At 49.9% G+C, this 19,024-nt stretch overlaps 1 protein-coding gene across 1 annotated transcript in view; it reads right to left on the reverse strand.

Moving 5' to 3' along the window:
* The window catches only part of ST3GAL1 (ST3 beta-galactoside alpha-2,3-sialyltransferase 1), a 116,192-nt gene extending 97,472 nt beyond the window's left edge, over window positions 1-18,720 (reverse strand). The window contains exon 1 of the mRNA XM_038000103.2: window positions 18,359-18,720. The gene's annotated coding sequence lies outside the window, so the exon portion shown is untranslated. The remainder of the gene's footprint in view (window positions 1-18,358) is intronic.
* Between the last annotated feature and the right edge of the window lie 304 nt (window positions 18,721-19,024).

Here is a 19,024-nt window from a genome sequence, read left to right on the forward strand (position 1 = left end):
GGTGTGAGTGCTGGAAGGCCCTCAGCAGAGCTGTTGGCTGGGCTGCATAATGATAACCAGGTTTCCGGGTAGAAATTCTGGGTGTGTGAACCAGGAATGACATGGCTCATGCCAGCGTGTGAGCAAACTGAGCAGGGAAGCTCAAAGGGTGGGTCCCCTTTGGGTGCAGTCGCACCTCCCTCTGTGGAGACCCAGGGACTCCGGAGGCCAACTCGGCTGATCTGAAAGTAAGAATGAGAAGAAGTTTGGGCAGGAAGCACATGCACTTGTTAGACTGGGAAAGCTGTTCTCACTTTTAACCTCTCTCTCTGAAAGGGGCTCAACACACAGGATCCCTCATAATGAAGTGCCTTTCTGAATTTGAAGGCTAACCACTGAGGTCTGGTTGCTTTGCTGGAAGAGCTATTATCATCAACAATAGCAACCATGGGTTGAATATGGACAATGAGGCCAATAGCATGCAAAGCATCTCATGTGCATGATTTCATTCAAGCTTCACAGCAGTCCTCTGGGGCTGGTAGTTTTACCCCCATTTCACAGATGTGGAAATTAAGATTCTGAAAGAGTATAATTTGCCCAGGGCCACACAGCTAGAAATTGGCAGAGATGAGACTCAAAGCCAGGTCTGTCTTGAACACAATATCCCTTTGTGCTCAAAGGGATATTGAGTTCAAATGCAGAGACGGTGCCAGGATTGACATGACCTTGAAGCACACGCTATCCAACCTGCGCGCACCAGTTCATGACCCCCCTGTTTGCATAAAAAGCCCTCCCTGCTCCACTCTGCTCTGCTGTTAACAGCTCTTAGCACCACATGGGCTGTGAGCAGATTCAGTGGGGCCAGAACGTGAGCAGAACTGAGACAACCAACTTCTGGCTCTCTCCACCTTCAACCCCAGGGTGAGTTCCTGTACCCCAGCATCCAAACCCCTAGATCCCAGCTCCTGTTTCACCAGCCTTGCCCGTGTGCCTCTGGAAGCCTCAGTTTCCTCATCTGTAATGTGGAAATGCTAACGATGATGGTCATGAAGAAGACAGATGAGGAAGAGCGGTTCACTTTGCCTGCTGTTCATAAGGGACAAACACAATAATGACTCGGCCAATGGCTATGCCATTGACTGACCAGGGTCTTGGACAAGTTATCTCATCACTCAGTACCTGCGTCTCCTCTTTTGGTGATGGGGATAATAAAAGTCCCTGACCTCACAGGGTTAGGAGAATGAATTAGAAAATGTACACAGGAGCTCAGAACAGTGCCTGGTATGCTTGTTGAGAAGTGGTAGCCAGTATCCTTTCTGTTATCATCATTTGAGGCACTTAATAAAGCATGGAACACTCAGAAAACATCAGCTGTGATTAGGATCATGCAGTGAAAAGGTCCACAGGCAACCTGTGCCATCTTCGGGGATCTATCTTAGGACTAAATTGGAGATGGCCAACAGCCTGGACACCAGGTTCCTAGAACAAAGTTTGCAACATAGGTTGGGGAAATCTAAGAGGTCCCACAGGGAAGGTCCAGAAGGATCCGGTGAGCAGGGTGCTAAGGGGGCCAGGAGCAAGAGACACACAGGAGAAGAGTACAGGGAGGTGTCTGGGGCCTTATTGCTTCTGCAGACTCCATGCACTGAGCCTCTGAAACTGGGGCCCTTCGACAAGATCCACCCAATCAGAGCTGTACAGCAGCTTCTGATTCTCATCAAAGGTGGAGGGTTTCTGTCTTTAGGGAATAGGACTGCTCCTCATTGTTGAGCTCCTACTACGTGCCAAGCACTATTCCAAAATTTAATTTTGCAACCTGAGCATGAGTCAAATTCTAGACCCATTTTCCAGAGTCTGCAATCACCTGCCCAAAGTCACCAGGCTACTCTGGAAGACACCTGAATGCACATGACCATCTGCTGCTCTCTGGCTGCCCCAGTCCCATGCTCCCTTGCAGCAGATGACATGAATGAACCACGTTTACACTGCAGCGGTGGGGTGGATCCATTCCAGTGACCCTCTGACAATGGCGTTCCAAAATTCTACACTCGACAGTGGGATGTAGGGGTGTAGGCAGATGAGGGGCTGAAGGCTGGAGAGTGAGAACTATGAATCAAAGGAGATGGTCCCTTTCCAAAGGGACTGAGGATGTCAAGAAGGCTAGGACCACACTGACTGCCCATGACCAGGTCAGCATGAGTGAGCGAGAGTGCGTTCTCCTGGGCCACCACCTCCTCCTCCTCTCCACACCTGCTACTGCCAGTCTGATTCAGATTGGAGAAACTTTAACTGAATACCTACTTTCCTCCCGAGTGCTGGTCCAGCCATCTACTTGGGGTTTTTTTTTCTTTTCTTTTCTTTTTCTTTTTTTTTTTTTTTTTAAGTTGGAGTCTTGCTCTGTCACCAGGGCGGAGTGCAGTGGCACGATCTCGGCTCACTGCAATCTCCGCCTCCTGGATTCAAGCGATTCTCATGCCTCAGCCACCTGAGCACCTGGAATTACAGGCACACACCACCATATTCAGTCATATTCTTGTATTTTTAGTAGAGGTGGGGTTTCACCATGTTGGCCAGGATGGTCTCAATCTCCTGACCTCGTGATCTGCCCGTCACGGCCTCCCAAAGTGCTGGGATTACAGGCATGAGCCACTGCGCCTGGCCTGTTTTTTTTTAAATCTCAACTCTCACCCAGGAAGATGAGTTGGTGTCACCCCCAGCGCACAAGGGGTGACACTAAGCTCGGATGTGGAAGTCACTTGCCCCAGATCTCACCACTGATCAACAGCGGGCCTGGTGACTCCAGAGCCTGTCTTCTCCCCCTGGCCTGGGCCTCCTGGACAGGAGACAGCCCCTTGGCCTTGCTCTTGGGTGGACTGAATTTGCTTTCAGAGGAGTGAGATGCTGGCAGGCTGTACAGCTGTCCTCTAGGCCCAGAATGTATTGTTCTGTCTGCTCAGAGTTGCGTTCCTTTCTCGGATCTGGGAGGAATTGTGAAACAGGGACCTGTTTGCCTTCTATACAACCTCAGCTAATGAAGGCTGCATAGCTATGTACTTTTGAACAAGATTTTTAGGATGAAGAAAAAAAAGAAGGGAGGGAGAAAAAGAAGGAACGAAAACAGGAAGGAAGAGAAGGGAGAATGAAAACTATTAGCCATGGAAACCTTGGACCCAAGGACATGGCTGACATCATATAAAGTCTGTCCCTGGCAAATGTGACCCAGAGTGCCACCACTAACTGTCCTATTTATAGCCCTTTGAAATATGGTGTGGTGGAGGGGGGACATTTTGTTCTTTTGGCCTCTTAGATGATAAAACTAAGTGGAGGGAAGTGGGAGGGAGGTTGGCAGCGGTGCTATTAATGCAGGCAGGGAGACCAGATACACTGGGTCTCGAGCCTTTTACGATGTGCATGCGTGTGTTAGAAGGAAACATTGTGACATAGTGGAAAGGGGTACGTGACAACCCCCAACTTGACCCTCCCAACCTGGGGGACCTTCAGGCAATGGCCAACTTCAGCGAGCCTGCCTTCTCAGCTGTAAAACACTGATGGCACTAGTGAGCTCAAAGCCTGATTAGACAGCGAATGGGTCTAGAATGACCAGTATGTGGTATTTCCTGGGCAGAACCTCAGGAAGAAAAAGAGGGAAGGCAGATGCCAGAATTCTCAAAAGACAATACAAGCTTGCTCACAGGGAGGTCTAAAGGGAGAGAGGAGACTGTGCAGTGTAAACACAGTGGAAATCATCTAGCCAACCAAGGCCTGGCACAATGGGGTCGTCATAGGATACCTGGTACCCACAGTCCAGCTGCTCTTCCTGCCTGTTCTAGTGCAGGAGGGCACAGGAGCATGTTCTCTGGGGCATCCTGAGCAGCCCAAGATGAGAGGAGAACTGAGAGGTAATGCAGGCCTTGGCAGTATCGCCCCATGGGCTGGCCTCCCATCCAGGTTCTGTCTAATGATGGGCTGAGCCGTTGCACCAGCTAGGCCCCGTCTGAGCTGTCTTCTCAGCTGTAAAATAAAGAGGCCAGGGTCTGACTCACACCTGTAATCCCAGCACTTTGGGAGGCTGAGGCAGGTGGATCACGAGGTCAGGAGTTTGAGACCAGCCTGACCAACATGATGAAACTCCGTCTCTACTAAAAATACAAAACTTAGCTGGGTGTGGTGGCGCATGCCTGTAATCCCAGCTACTCAGGAGGCTGAGGCAGGAAAATCGCTTGAACCCAGAAGGTGGAGGTTGTAATGAGCTCAGGAGGCTGAGGCAGGAGAATCGCTTGAACCTGGGAGGCAGAGGTTGCAGTGAGCTGAGATTGTGCCACTGCACTCCAGCCTGGGCAACAGAGTGAGACTTTGCCTAAAAAAAAAAAAAAGAGGCTGGGGTCTTGAGGTCCCTCTCATGGCTAAAATCTTAGGTATGTGTCTTCTGCCTCTGATGTCCTGCAATGATACCCTAGCTTCAGAGCCCAACTTTCCCATCCTTAAATTCAGATAGCTCCTGAGAGCACCACTCTGCCACCTGCTCTAGGAAGCTCTCTTTGGTTGGAAGCTTTGAATGAGAAAGAGCCTTTTAAACCACAAAGCTGCCCAGAGGTCAAAATGCCACTGTGTGAGGCAGAAAGCTCCCTACCACAGGGAGTGATCAAGCAGGTACAGGATAACCACGAGGTAGAGTCTCAGTGAGGAAAACCACTGCTCGAGGGAGGTGGAACAAGAATGTAATTGATGATGATACGTTGCCCACAACATATCTTTAACAAGGACTCTTCTGAGCACGGTCCAAGTGTTAACTCATTGAATGTGTATTTACTACCTCCTGGGAGGTAGGTACTATTATTATCCAGATTTTATGGATGAGGAAAGGGAAGTACAGGGAGGTTCAGCAACTTGCTGAAGGACACGCACTTAGGCAGTGGCAGAGCTAATACATTTATTGAGTAAATCAAGGAATCAATGAATGACTCAGTAGATTGAAGAAGGTTGAACAATGTCACTGCTAAGGCTCTTTGCAAATGCTAAGATTTTATAATTCTTTGACACTATTAAAGTGTGCAACCTCTGTAACTAATTATTCAACCAACATACCATACCCCCGCCCTCCCACAAATAATGGTGACTAAAGTTAATGACACCATGGCTCAGAGAAAAAGAGAAAACCTCCTTTACTCCATCCGGGGCAGGTTCCTGACAATACAGAAATATTCTGATTTTCAAAACTGTCTCCACAGCCAGTATATTTCTTTTCTCCTTATTTGGATTACTGACATTGCATAAATAACAGTTTAATGCATAAAATCCTATACCGCAGGTCTTCCAATAATGCCATTTCATTCAACATCATTTCATTATAACACTGATGAGAAGAAGATGGATTCCTGGCCGGGACCACTGTGTATGTGGAGTTTGCAAGTTTTCCCCATGTCCTTGTAGGTCTTCTCCAGGTACTCCGGTTTCCCACACCCCAAAAAGCTGTGCATGTCAGGTGAACTGATGTCTTTATATGGTCCCAGGGCGAGAGAGTGTGGTTTTGTGTGTGTGTGTGTGTGTGTGCACGTCCTAAGCCACTGGGACAGGCTGTGGCCACCTGCGATGCTGTTTGGGGCCTTCATTTAGAAGTTTGGTGATGTTTTTATGAACAGAAATACACCAGAGAAACTGAACTCTGGTTTATATCAATTACCCTATGGTGAAATCAGGTTTCAGATGTCGTTTCCCTTAAACTCACGATTTCCAAGGACCTATCAATGTCATCAAGTGAGGACTTACTGTGGTCCAAGGATCATGTTTGCTGAGCTCAGTTTGTTCCAGGTCACAGGGAGAAACAGAAAAATAGCAGCAGGCCTTCAGTTGGAACCAATTCTTCAACGCATTCTGAAAGGCGTGTTTTCCATTCGAAGCTTCTATCAGGCGGTGAAAGAAAGAACAATGGTACTGTCTGCCTAATCTCTCCCTTTCATTTTAATTTTCTTTTTTTGCCAAAAGACTGAATTTTAAAATGTAAGATTATGTTTTAGAAACAACCAGTAATACACCTCACAAAGACATTCCTGTTCGTGGCAGCTAATATGTTTCCTGAGCAACGGTCTTTATTCATCAAACTCTCCACCAGGTGGTAGGATTAACAGCATTTTCAAGTAAGAAGAACGACAACAAACCTTTCTCTCCATTGTGAAGATGTTATTAAAAGGGAATTTTCCAAGGTTGCAACAGCGACGCTGACCATTCCTTTTACGTGAAGCAGGCTGCCTCCAAGAGGCTCCCATCTAGCTAAGGAGCTGGCTAAGTTTACATGGCCGATTGCAAACTTTACACTCAGCCTTCCTGCTCAGTCCTTTCTCCAAACCCCCAGTAGGCTCAAAGTGGCTCACTGCCTCCCTCAATCCCCAGGCACCTTGGGGCTCTTGGAATTCACTCTATACCAACAAGCCACAAAGATGAGTTCTTGCAAGCAGCCATGCAAGGACAGACATGGAGCAGTTAAAAGGATACAAAAGTACAGACAGCCGGGCGCGGTGGCTCACGCCTGTAATCCCAGCACTTTGGGAGGCCGAGGCGGGCGGATCACAAGGTCAGGAGATCGAGACCATGGTGAAACCCCGTCTCTACTAAAAAATAGAAAAAAATTAGCCGGGCGCAGTGGTGGGCGCCTGTAGTCCCAGCTACTGGGGAGGCTGAGGTAGGAGAATGGCGTGAACCCGGGAGGCGGAGCTTGCAGTGAGCCGAGATTGCGCCACTGCACTCCAGCCTGGGCGAGAGAGCGAGACTCCGTCTCAAAAAAAAAAATAAATAAATAAATAAATAAGTACAGACAGGAGGAATAGGTTCTAGTGTTCTGTGGCACTGCAGGGTGGCTACAGTTAATAAGAATTTATAATATATTTTCAAATAGCTAGAAGAAAGGATTTTGAACGTTCCCAACAAAAATGATGAATGTGTGAGGTGATGGATATGCAAATTACCTTGATTTGATCACTCTACATTGCATGTATGGAAACTCACTATGTACCCCATAAATATGTACAATTACTAGATGCCAGTTTTATTAAAAAAAAACACACACACACTGAAATACCATCACTCCCATCAGCATGACAACTTACAACAGAAAAAATATTTGCATTTCATGTCTATTATCTGCTGCTGTGTAATAAATTATGACACATTTAGCAGCTTACAGGAAAAAAAAAGCCAGTCTATAACAGGCTAAATAAACCTACGGACCCACCCCAGTGATGGTGAATTGGGGAGAACACTCAGAGCCTCAGCCTTTGGGAGAATGAAGCTGCTGGTGTGAGACCTGGAAAGCACGAGGTGGAGAAAAGTCACGAACTCCTGCCCAAAAGGATATTACAGGGCATAGGTTCATGGTCACCAAAGGACACACATGGTCACAGCACTTCTCATGGGCTGGGCTAGGGGCCAGGCAGCTGGTGTGACCAGTTTCCTATCTGAACCTTAGAGAAGCTGCCCTTCCCTTCCAGGGTCCCCACTGAGCCAGGGATATAGGATGATCTGGGAATTACATTGCATGGAGCCTGAGGTCTCAGGCTTCGGAAAGAAATGGTGTGCTTATAAATCCTGGTTCTGCCACTTTCTAGCTAAGTGACCTCTGTTAAGTGACTTAAACTTTTTAAACGTTGGTTTCCACACCTATAAACTGGGATTAGGGAAAAGTGGAAACATACACTTTACAGAGAGTCACTGTAAAGACAAGGCTCCCATATCAAACGAGTGAGAAACTCTCATGAAGTAAAGTAGGCAATCCAGCCCAGCCCAGGTGGAGGGCAGACAGCACCCAGACAGCCTGTCACGTAGAATGCATAAACTCTTAAAGTTTTCTAGAAAATACAATCAATTGAAATTATTTTCTGTGAAGCCTTACTCAAGGTTTGCCCAGAGCCATCTTTTTGCTTGCTGCCAGTTAATCAGTTTGCCCCAAAAAATATGCAAGCAAGATCCCCTGTCACCAAACTGTCTGCAGGATTTTCCTCCCCTCTGGCCTCTGTTGCTTGACTTTGATTCCATCTCCTTAGAAGCGGATTTCCACCTCTGCAAGAACAGGATTTACATGCAAAATAACTACATAATGGGCAAACCACCCAACTACATGGCTCTGAGTGCCATGAATTCCTTGAGCTTTCTGGAGGTTCCACTGAGACACACGTAGCTGGGTCTCACCATCAGAACCCTCCACTGCCTTCCCTGTCTCACAGGTAGCAACTGAGCTCTCTGACTTCCTAATGCTAAAGCTGGTTCTTGGCCAAATGAGCTTCTGGTGCCGGTTCACTCCTATTTCACATGAACTGTAAATGGTGGTTGCGGTGGTTGTGTTATGTTAGATTGTTGTGATGATAATTTGGGCTCCATCGGCTGACTCTAGGATCTAATGAGGATGTAGAGACTTAGATTTATGTTGTTGTTTTTGCCACTGTTCTCACGCTCAGTCAAGGAGGGAGCACGGGGGTGAGGTGGAGGCTGTAAGGTACTGGGGTGCTGGGAATGAAGTGAGGTAGCTCTACCAGGGCTGGAGGCCTAGATCTGCCATTTCCCAGACACTCGAGCAGATGTTGATCAAGTCACCTCAATGCGCTGTGTACCTCTCTACAGTTCAGAGTGGGAAGGGTGATTGATGGAGACTCTAAAGGCATAAACTAAGGACGAGTGTGATAGAACTGCAAGGCTGGTGAAGGTCTGGGCTTATTCCTTCACCAAGAGTGATCCACAGTGGCATATACCTGTAGTCCCAGCTACTCAGGAGGCTGAGGCGGGAGCTCAGCAGGCGGAAGTTGCAGTGAGCCAAGATCACATACTGCACTCCAGCTTGGGCAACAGAGCAAGACCCTGTCTCCAAAAATAAAAATAAAAAAAAGAAAGACCCACCAAGTATAAATGATAATTTCAAACACACAGATCTGGAGGCAGGGCCCCATGTGACATTCACCAGTAAGTCACTTCTCCCCTCTGAATCCACATCTTTTTTTTTTTTTTTTTTGAGACAGAGTCTCATTCTGTCACCAGGTTGGAGTGCAGTGGCAGGATCTCGGCTCACTGCAACCTCCGCCTCAGGGGTTCAAGTGATTCTCCTAACTTAGCCTCCCGAGTAGCTGGGACTACAGGCACACACCACCATGCCCAGCTAATTTTTGTACTTTTAGTAGAGACGGGGTTTCACCATGTTGGCCAGGGTGGTCTCAATCTCTTGATCTCGTGATCTGGCCACCTCGGCCTCCCGAAGGGCTGGGATTACAGGCATGAGCTACTGGGCCTAGCCTGAATCCACATCTTTATCTGCAAAATCAGGAAGACCCTCAGAAGAGCTGAACTGAGGGCCAACTCGGGTCAGGGCTGTAGATGCTGGTGTCTGTGAAGGTCGTGTTGGTTCAGGTGTTTGAACTCTTGACCACTGGGAGTTCTTTGCCCTTGTTAGGGCTCCAGTGCATTAAAGGCAGGGAAGGAGAATAGAGTTGTTTAATACTTGGCCAAATTCAGGGGATTTATTTTGGGCTCCAGTCTAGTCTTCTAAGGCTCTAACGAAAGGATTTTTTTGGTTGTTTTTTTTTTTTCTTTTTTTTTTTCCCACCGGGCCTTTTATTTCCAAAAAGGTAAATGCCCAATTAGATAGATTTTTGTTTTTTATGTGGAATTGTTTTAGGCTTTTTGAGCTTGAAACAATATTTTGGAGTCATTCCACCCTCTCAGCTAGAGAAAGTAGCTGGGTTTGCTTTAGTTGGGGTTTATTGGTTGGGTTTTTCTCAAGAGCTCTCTGCTAAGTAAATATGCATGATGGGACTTTTTAGCCACTCTGGTGTTTTAGTTCACTGTGGATTCAAATGGATTTTTTTTTTAATGTAGCACAATCTATTACAGTGCTATCTATTGGGTTTGATCTTTTCTTTTTTTAATGTAGCTAATGAAATTCAGAGAAAGTACTTTATTTGCACACTCCAATGTGTACTTTCCAAAAGTCATTTGTAACCCTCTTTTTAATTCTGCCAAATAGTTTGGAGCTAATGTTCTTTTCTTCTCAACTTTTCTGAATTATTGCAAGTAATTTTTAAGTCATATTTTATACTCCCTTAAGGGCTATAGAATCATACATGATTAGATAGGCTTTGTTTAATAAAAATTATAGAAGGCCATTGTTTTGGATTAAGTTTCTGCACTAGGCCCCAACAGGGAACACTGAAAATCAAAATGGAGTTACCCACACTAAACTTCCAGGTCCCTAAACCCAAACTGAGGGGGGATAGGTAGTCAAAAAGGGAACCATATCCTCGAGATGTGGCAACCATGGCACAGCAACCTCAGGGTCAACATGAGAAGCTACAGCATTCACGCTGTAGCCCAGTTTATTCAAGCCAAGTTAGCTCCAGTAAGGAATTTCCCCCGTAAGAGGATACACATTTTGATTTTACCTGTCCTCAGAATCTTTGCTCATTATAATAGCAAAAAACATATCCCTGGTTGGAGATTTCAGATGTTAATGAGACATGTGACATATGAGCAAGCATGTACGGCTGCCGCACACGTGCACCCCGAGGACCACCCAGAACATGCGTATTAGTAGCGCCTCTTCCCGCCTCCTTGTGAAAAACCGTGTAAGGCTCTCATCAAGGGAGTCTCCCCAGTAAGTCAATCCTGTCTCGTCCTCACGAACAGCCCGCCCTGAATCCTCAATCAGAGTGTACTGTCTGTTCTGCACGTCACTTTCAGAATACCCTGCCTCTTTTGCAATAGACCGCTCCATGCTGCATCTCCTTTGCCATGTGTCTCTTGTTTAATTTCTTTTAAACTAAGGAGACAAGAACCGAGGTTTTACAACAGCCATCGACAAAACTAAGTTGTCATCTCACTTCCTGAGAAATCAGGAGACAGTCAATTTCCCAAATAGGCGGGATTAAACTGTCAACTGGTATGATCATGAAGTTCCCTCAGCTCTAATCCTTCTACAGCCTAAAGTAACCGGATGTTAACTAATCAGTTATTTTTCTAGCGTTCTCTCTAAATGTAATGAATACACACTTTGTTGCTTCTGGTTTCTTCAGTCCTGTTTATAAAGCCAACCTCCTCTGCTCAGCTCACTGGAAAACTTACTCTGTTTTGTGGAACAAAGTGTTGCTCAATTCTAGAATCACAATAAAGCCAATTTAGGTCTTTAAATTTCTTGTCATTCTGTCCTTTGGCACTTTCATGTGTTTTAAAGAGAAAATACACACACACACACACACACACTCTCACACACAGTCAGAAGAAATGATCCAAACATCGTCAGAATAATTGGAAGAAAGAAACTTTTAACCTACAAATATTCAAATCATATTATTTGAATGCTGAATAGGTTAAAAGGCCATGTTGGAGTACCACTCACCCCCACACCACCCTGTCTAAATCTTGACCTTCTCAGGAATCAAAACTAACATTTGTTGAGAGACCTTTACTGAATAAACCTGTTTAGTTTTCACATCAACTGTACAAAGTGTGACCTCATGACAGAAGAGGAAGCTGAGACATAGAAAAGGTCAGTAATTCCATCATGAAGTAATAAACCTCTGATTGAAACCCAGACAAACCTTAACACTTAAACTATTCTGCTTCTCATTAAGATGCTACTGATAACAATTTAAAGGTCTTCACAATGTCTTACAACGGATGTTCTTACTTTACTAGGGCTGATAAGATACAATGGGTTAACATGTGGGCTCCCACCAGCTGTGTGACCTTAGGTAAGGGGGTTACCTTCCAGTTCCTAGGCATCCTACCTGCCAACTGGTAATCTCGTGACTACCCCCTCTCCACCCCCGGCTGTTGCAGATTCAAATGAGATGACAGCTCTGTGTGTGTGTGTGTGTGTGTGTGTGTGTGTGTGTGTGTCTCCTCAATCTGCCCTCCAGGCCTGCTCCTAATCCACCTCCACCTTGTCTTGACCTGGGGGGCTCCATCAAGGAGCTCCCTGCCTTTGGCCGTTGGGTGGGCTCAGATCTTGGTGCCACAGAATTGCACAGGGCAGGCCAGAGGAGAGCAAGGTTGCAGGGTTGGTCCACCTGGCTCCTGTCCTCCCAAGTTGAGGAGGGGGCCTGTGGTCTCTCTCTTCCAGAGGCTTCTGGCAACTACTGCGATGCTCTCCCGGTTTCCCCAGCCCATTCCCCGCCGTGCCACTTCTCCTGGGGGTGGTAACTGGGCCCAGGTGCTAGAGCATCCCTTGCTGACTTCTCTGAACCAGGGCACCATCTCTGTAGGCACACCTTTATTCAGACCCTCCATTCAATGCTTCCTGCCAAACCCCAGAATGATAAGATGTTCAAAATACTTGGCACTACTGGGTATACATGAACTACTGGGTATACATGAAACTATAAAAAGTAGATGCTGCTAAAATTCTTATCAACAAGGCAGGTTTCTGTGCTTCATTTTGTGGGGTCCTCCTAACTCTCCTGTAATAGAGGGAGTGGGACTTTATACTACCATCTCCCAGCTGAGGAAACGAAGGGTCAAAGAGGTTAAACAATGTGCCCAAGGTCCCCAGCCCAGAGCATATGGGACAAGGCCAGGGCCCAGGAGTTCTGTGTTCTTGGCCAGCGGTTTCCCTGCAGGAATTCCCCTGACTCTGTAGAAAACACCTCAATTCCCAGAGCCCTCTCTAACAGTTGTCCCAGGTGGGAACCACAATAGCGTCCACTGCAGGTGCCTTGAACTTTGACACAAGTCCCATCCCTGCTGGCCAGCCAGGCCACACAGGAAGGGCTCCCGCCAGGTGGCCAGAGTTCATGATGCTGGGCACCTCAACCACCTTATGCTACCCCCCACCTCCCTCGTGTGTCCCTGCTTCTGGTAACAGTGCTTTGGGTGGCTTCTTAGGCCAGGGCTCTGGCTAACAAGTAATTCTGTGTCCTGCCCTAGGGACAAAGAAGCCAGAAGTTTGACATAACCCATAGGAATGAGAGGAGCATGCTACCCCAACACAGTCATTAGGCCTTGCTGCTTCCAGGCGGATCATTCACAAACCATCTTACCTTAAAATCAGCCTCCTCCTACTTCAGAAGTGCTTTTCCAGGCGTTTTCCAAAACTTCCTACCTTCAGTCAACTCCTCCATTTCCCGCAGGCTCTGTCCTAAGGAGTGCCCCATGCGATCACTTTCTCTTATAAACAGACTTAATGCAACTGGAGTCAGGGAGGCTCTGGGACTCCTGCACACACAACTCTCCCACAAGAATCCTCTCCCTTAATCCTCCTGGTGTCCCCTGCATCCCCTGCATTGCAGGGGGCGATCACCCACATGCACCTCAAACCTGGCTCATGGAAATGCAGGGACTTGCTCCAGCTCACCCAGCCAGCCTGGATAGTAGCGTCCCCCTGAAAACCTGGGCGCAGGAGAAACCTACCTGCCACCTGCCATGCCATTTAAACCCACCCTCCCAAATCAGCTATGAAAATCTGAGATAAAGTATACGGACGAGCACTAAAAATAAAGCACTAAGTTCTATTTTTTTTTTTTTTAAAGGCAAATGCAAAGCAGCCACTCTCTGTTTTATACAGGGGCATTCCAACGCTTGGAGGCTCTCGTGGTGTAGAAACTTGCAGCCTGGCTGCGAGGCAACAATTCCTCTCACACAAACAAACCAGAGATCAGGACCTACGGAGGGAAAAAAGGCCAAAGCATTGAACCTCTAAAATTCCCAATTCCCTTACCTCTTCAGAACCACATGGAACAGGATTACAGCCAATCTGTTATTTATTTTACTTTATTATTATTATTATTATTTTGCACACACAGGGTACATGATGCTTTGATATTGAATGTATTCAAGAAGATACCTTTGCTCTTTTGCAGTCTGACTCATCCATCTCTAGAACACCCTTCTGTGGGTCCCTCAAAGTGGAGGGACCCTTTCCCTTCTCCGTTCCCATTTTGCTTAGCACCTGTGTATTTCTACATGCAGCCTGACTGGGTATGTCCTTGTCCCCCTCCCCAGGGCACTGCGATCTCTGGGACAGCAAGGAACAAGGACCGAGTATTCTTTCCTCTCTGTATCTCAGCATTTTGCATGGTGCTCCTGGAAGGTAATAAGTTCCCAGTAAATGTTGGCTCAACTGAAATCAAAACCCAACCACCACCAATAACAAGACCAAATAAACAATAAAACCCCAGATTTTACAGTTCATTGACTTCCCCTCTGAGCCTCCATATTTTTGCATTAAAGCGAAAGGGTTGACCAAAGCGATTTCTAAGGTCATGTTCAGCTTGTAGCTGGGAAGCAAAACAGGCCCTGGTGAGATTACTGGGGTTCTTTCTGCAATATGCACCATTTGGGAGCCCCCACAAATGGCACCCTGGCTCTGTCAGGTTTCAGACCTCAGAGTCTGAAACTTCTGAGACTCCTTTCAAAAATCTAGTGTTGAGAACTGCTAGAAAATGACTTTGCCAAGGGGGTGTGGGCTCTGAATGGTCCTGGCCATTCTTTGAGAGGGGAGATGCCCTTGGCATGGGGTAGTAGACAGTCCAGCTGCCCCAAGCCAGGGCTGTCTGTGATACCAGAAGGGTTTTGAGGGTGATGCTGGCTGAAGCAAACATAAACGAGGTGATGGCTGTCTTCACAAAGAGAAGCTTTTAATGGACCCACAGTGACGGGCAGCAGAACTCTAAAGCTTCGGTTTTTTTTTTTTTTGGTTTTTTTTTTGAGACGGAGTCTCGCTCTGTTGCCCAGGCTGGAGTGCCATGGCACGATCTCGGCTCACTGCAATCTCCACCTCCCGGGTTCAAACGATTCTCCTGCCTCAGCCTCCTGAGTAGCTGGGACTACAGGCACCCACCACTATGCCTGGCTAATTTTTGTATTTTTAGTAGAGGCAGGGTTTCATCATGTTGGCCAGCTGGTCTCAAACTTCTGACCTCAAATGATCCATCCACCTCGGCCTCTCAAAGTGCTGGGATTACAGGCATGAGCCAGTGCGCCCAGCCAAGCCTCTCATTTTGAGAGTGAAACTAAGACCCAGACCCGAGTTGCAAAGTAACTCAGCGCTGCCACTGGAACTCAAATGCAGGCTCTCACGGGGCCCCAGTCTGGGCTCCTGTGACCAAATTAGAGCAGAAGAGAGCTCTCAGCTCCTCAGGTGTGCCAGCAGGGATGCTGAAGTTTCCACACAGGCTACACAGCTGAACGAAGCTGCATGTAAGTCTTATTCTAGAATTCTTTGTGACCGGGCCAGCTCTTCCATCGGCTTGTGGAGTGTGTGCACACAGGCATGCAGAACTCACTGGAAAGCTTTACAAGATGACTGGTGGATTTTATTTTTTGCTTTCCTGGTTGCTTTTTGTGATGTAGGAGGGGCCTAGAGTGAGGGTTAATGTTTAGATCCCTGGCCAAAGCTCTACCCAAATATAAACCCTTTGAGTCAGCAACCTTCTACACAGGAACTGACTCAAGCAAGGTTAACTGATCAGAAGGCTCAGAGTCACACATGGGAGAGGGCTCCTCCTTGGGCAATGTCAACTGCCTGCCTTTGGGTGGTGTCCTGGCTTGGGGGCTGCTTGGTGGGGAGGGGAGACAGAGATCTATCTCACCCCCAAAGACCCAAGACCTAGAAGGACTCCTTCCTGTCAAGCTCACAGACGACTTCATCCCCATAAGAAGGGCTTCCAGATCAGTGACAGCCAATTCTGTGAGTGCCACCAGGGAAGTGGGGCAGCACAGCCCTGTCCACAGTCATCAGGAAGGCTGCTCAGAAGGCAGTTTCCGCCTGCTGCTGCAGAGCTTCGAGGAACAGACTCCATACCCCCTAAGAAACCCTCTGCCATCACTTCTAGCAACACTTCCTGTTTTTCTCTCTCACCCTGGGTGGGGTGCTGTGTCCTCCCAGCCAGGGAGGTAGGCGAGGAAGGCCCTGCTCAAGCCCAGGCCCTGGCCTTGCCCAATCGCACTCCAAACAGCAAATGCCGACCCAGAAAAATGCAGGGAAGGCAAATTTCACGGTTTGTGGGATTTTGAAAAGGCAGGAGAAGGAGCACTCTATTCATTCTTTATTTAGCAAAAAGCGCACGATGGAACTTTTTCCCCTAGACATGAAGTCAAGGTATACACACACACACATAGAGTATTAACTACCTATATATACACACATTCACTTAATTACATGTATTATAGCCACACGCTGTCTATTCTGCAGAATGTATTTTGGAGAATGTGTTATTGGCCTCATTTTGCAGATATGGAAACTGAAACGCCGAGAGGTTAAGTCTGGTGACCAAAGTAAGAGAGACTGGAGACCAGAAGAGACCGCATGCTGTACCCAGACATTTGCAGAGGCGGGGGGGGCACGGAGTGGTAAACTCTGTCAGTCATTTCAGCCAACCATGGGATTTCAGAAAACAGCCGGCAGGGGTCCTAATGTTTGGAGCAGGAAGGGGAGGTGGGGGAAGGCACTGTGAAGGACTCCAGCACTGGGCGCCCCTTCCCCACCGCAGAGACAAGCGGCAGTTTCCATAGCAGCCGGCAGGGGGCAGTGCACCTTGCCTTTTCGAAGCCTCCGGGCGCTTGGGCAGAGCCCGGGAAAGAAAACCAGGAGGCTCCGCCCGCAGCTTCTAGGAACAGGCAAGTTGAGCCCCGCACGTAGTAGGTGCTCCAGGCACGTCTAGAAGCCCAAAGGGCTTGACAGATACATTTGAACTCCATTTTAGAGACTGGAAGGGAAGAAGGGGGCGTCCCGGCCCCTGCCAGCACCATCCACCTTGGGGCCTTGTCAATGAACACAGTGTTAGCACCTACGACGTGCCAGGCTCCCTGGCGACTACTGGAAAACCGGGCTCCCCTCTCACCCCGTTTTCCTCGTTGGCGAGTCGGCCTCGCCTCCTCCTCCTATCTCTTCCTCTCACCACACACACCCAGTCGCAGAGCGGGGGTGGGCGCTCGCTGTCTCCCTGGAGAACAAGCTCGTCGCAAACTTGCGGGGCTTGGGGACCCACTAGGGGGAGAAGTCGGGAGAGGCCAGGGGTGCCCGGAAACAATCACGACAAAGCCGGGCGAATGCCTGATGCAGGGACGCGGCGAGCCAGTCACTGCCCCCAGGGTCACGGCTGTCTCCCTCTGCGGGACTCGCCCGGCCCACGGGACGCAGTGACCTGCCCAACCCCCACCCCCTTGCGCGCTTCTGGGCGCGCACGTGTCCCCTAGCCGAACGCACCACCGAGCCCAGCTGGTGGTACTGCCGGCGAGGACCCTCGCGTAGGAGGGAGGAGCGAGTCGGCGCTCCAGACGACGAGCAGAGCCAGACGATACCCACACGCTTCCTGGGAGACCTGGCTGCAAGGCCAGGCTAAGGCGCGCTCCGGAGTCTCTGTGCTAAGCCGGGGCGCAAGCTCAACCCCCATCTCAAGTTCAGCCGCGCTTCCTCCCGCAAGGTCACGCTTAAACACTCGCGCAGAGAAAGGAGGAGCGGAAAGTTGCGCCACTGTCCCCATTTCAAACTAACTGTACCCAGACCAGGGCGCCTCGCCCCAGTGTCACCGCTGTCCGTCCCCGTGCGCTCCCAGAAGGGGTGGCCCTGCCCCCACGCAGGTCACATACACGACAGACACAGGCAAGTTGCTAACTTTTGTCAGATTATTTCTCGGGAGCTGCGGCGCCTCAGGGGGTTGGGGCTGATTCGGAGTTTCGAGTTTGCCACTAACACTACTTGGGCCGTGCTCCCCTTGGCCCACCTGCGTCCCCCACTGTCCGCCACGCCGCGTTCTGCTCTCTTGTCCCGGGTGCCAACTTCACCCCCAGATCCGGAGCAGCGTGCGCTGAAGGCGTCCCCGGGGCGCTACCCACCTCCCAGGTCTTCTCCTGATCGCAGCGGATTGGGGGACTCGATCCGGATACTGTCCCACGGCCGCTCCTCCAGAACACTGGCGGCCTCCGCGGTGTCCCAGCCTGTGACCCCAAATCCGCTCCAGAGCGCCTGAGCCCGGCCACCCAGCGAGATCTCCTCCCACGGGCGGCCCCAGCGGGGGAGATTCCAGCCCGGTGCCGGGTGCAATGTCACTGGGGTTGCTTTCGGGAATCGCTGCCCGGGACTTGGCGTAGGTTCCCCGCAGAGCTCCAGGCAGCTCCTCCAGTGTCGGCCAAAGACCCCTAAGCCCGAACCTCCACCCCGACCTTCTTCCTCTCCCAAAGCCCCGGGTGGTCGCCGCGGCTAAGGAAGGAGTCTCATTACGAATCCTAGGGTCTTCAGTCCCAGCTCCGCAGTCACACCCTCCTAGTCCCCTCCCCATCCCTTCAGTTCCCGGGTCCAGACAATCAACCCTCCACTCCGAGAATCCACAGGAAACTGCCCGAGCCCCAACTCCGGCGGACGCAGCCCCCGCGCACCCCGAGCAGGGTTCGCCTCCGCGCGCGCACTCACCACGACTGGAGACACGCTGGAGTTTCCGGGATTTGGGCATGAGGGGGTTCAGAGGAGAATAAAGGGGTGTGGGTGTCCCAGACACTCGCCCCCTTCCCAGCTCACATCGTCTCTTCCTTCTCTCTCCGCTCCTCTTCCTCCTCCTCCTCCTCCCTCCGGTCTAGGGCTCTTTGTCTTTGCAAAGTGTCGAAACTGTCTGGCATAGTGGGTTCCGCCGGCGGAGGCTGGAGCCGGGGAAGCTAGGAGGCGGGGTGAGGGTGGGAGAGGGCTCGGGAACACCTTCCCCCGGGTGTAACGGGAGTGAAAGGCGGGGCGACCAAGGAGGTGCCGCCTTTCCAGGCCGGCCGGGGCCGGGAGCCAGGGCGCTCCAGAGCCCAGTCAGCGCCTCCCCTGCGCGCGGCCCTCCCCTTCCTCCGCCCAGTGCCCGCCCCTCCCGACCCGGCGCCTCCGTTCGGCCCCGCCCCCCCGGCCCGCCCCCCCCCCGGCTCGGCTTTCCCTTAGCTCCGGGCTTCCTGCAAGCCGAATTTAGCTCTGCCAAGCCACGTGGACCGCAGCGGGCTCGGCAGAGGCCGAGCCTGGGAGACGCCGGAGGCGGCGGCGGCGGCGCCCGGACCTGATCGGCGCCCCGAGAGGAGCCCCCCGCTCCCCGACGCCGCCCTCAAGCTG

This window comes from Chlorocebus sabaeus, chromosome 8 (genome assembly GCF_047675955.1).
Source record: "Chlorocebus sabaeus isolate Y175 chromosome 8, mChlSab1.0.hap1, whole genome shotgun sequence".
Taxonomy (NCBI): Eukaryota; Metazoa; Chordata; class Mammalia; order Primates; family Cercopithecidae; genus Chlorocebus; species Chlorocebus sabaeus.